We start from the raw sequence: 1,200 nt of genomic DNA, 5'->3' as shown, positions 1-1,200 counted from the left end.
ATGGGGCCAACAGGACAACGTCGTCTGCAAAAAGCAGAGACGAGATCCTGTGGTCCCCAAACCGGATTCCCTCCGGCCCCTGGCTGCGCCTAGAAATTCTGTCCATAAAAATAATGAACAGAACCGGTGACAAAGGGCAGCCCTGCCGGAGTCCAACATGCACTGGAAAACAGTCTGACTTACTGCCGGCGATGCAAACCAAGCTCCTGCTCCGGTCGTACAGGGACTGGACGGCCCTTAACAAAGGGCCCCGGACCCCGTACTCCCGGAGCACCCCCCACAGGGTGCTGCGACGGAAACGGTCGAATCCCTTCTCCAGATCCACGAAACACATGTGGACTGGTTGGGCAAACTCCCATGAACCCTCCGCCACCCTCTACAAAAGAAGAACTGCCTGCACTTCTACCCCTGAAGACAACAACAAGGGGAATTGACATCTGCAACACGGTGAAAAGCTACTTTGTGGACAAAAAGGTGCCATTAGAGAAGCTGGTGTTGGTGACAACAGACGTGGCTCCCGCCATGACGGGCCAGCATGCAGGCTTCATTGCACAATGCAAAGGTGATCCTGATTTCCTAAAAGCTCTACACTACCACTGCATCATTCACCAGCAGACAATATGTGCAAAAGTGACCGGCTTTGATCATGTGATGACTCCTGTCGTGAAGATCATAAATGGCATCCGCTCCAAAGCCAACACAGGATATTCAAGGTGCCATTGGAGGAGCTGTCAGCTGAATATGGTGACCTGTTACTACACACAGAAATCCGATGGCTCAGCAGGGGATGAATTCTGCAGCGTTTTTTGTCACTGCTGGGTGAAATCAGAGTTCATGCAGTCCAAGGGGGGAGAAGCCTCGCTGCTTCAGGACACGGAGTGGATACTTGACCTTGCGTTTTTAACGGATATCAATGGGAAACTGAACCATTTGAACTGTGAGCTGCAAGGCAAAGGTAAAACTGTCGCTCACATGATAAGTGCAGTAAAGGCATTTAAAGCCAAGATGAACATTTTCTCTGCATTTACAGAGAAAAACACTTCTGCACTTTCCCTCTGTGCAGGCAGTGTTGAATAACAATGCTTGTACATCTGCAGCTTTTGACAAAGCTGTAGAAAAGTACTCTGAAGTCATAAACAGACTAGGACAGGAATTTGAGGACAGGTTTTGTGACTTTGATCAACTTGAGCCATGTGTGTC

At 49.6% G+C, this 1,200-nt stretch overlaps 1 pseudogene; it reads right to left on the bottom strand.

Annotated features, from left to right (window-relative positions):
- Nucleotides 1-809: 809 nt before the first annotated feature.
- LOC109965611 (G patch domain and KOW motifs-containing protein-like) overlaps nucleotides 810-1,200 on the bottom strand; it is a 9,348-nt pseudogene continuing 8,957 nt past the window's right edge.

This window comes from Monopterus albus, unplaced genomic scaffold (genome assembly GCF_001952655.1).
Source record: "Monopterus albus unplaced genomic scaffold, M_albus_1.0 scaffold102.1, whole genome shotgun sequence".
Classification (NCBI taxonomy): domain Eukaryota; kingdom Metazoa; phylum Chordata; class Actinopteri; order Synbranchiformes; family Synbranchidae; genus Monopterus; species Monopterus albus.
The sequence above is the reverse complement of the archived record's forward strand: the minus strand, read 5'-3'. Positions and strand labels throughout refer to the sequence as shown.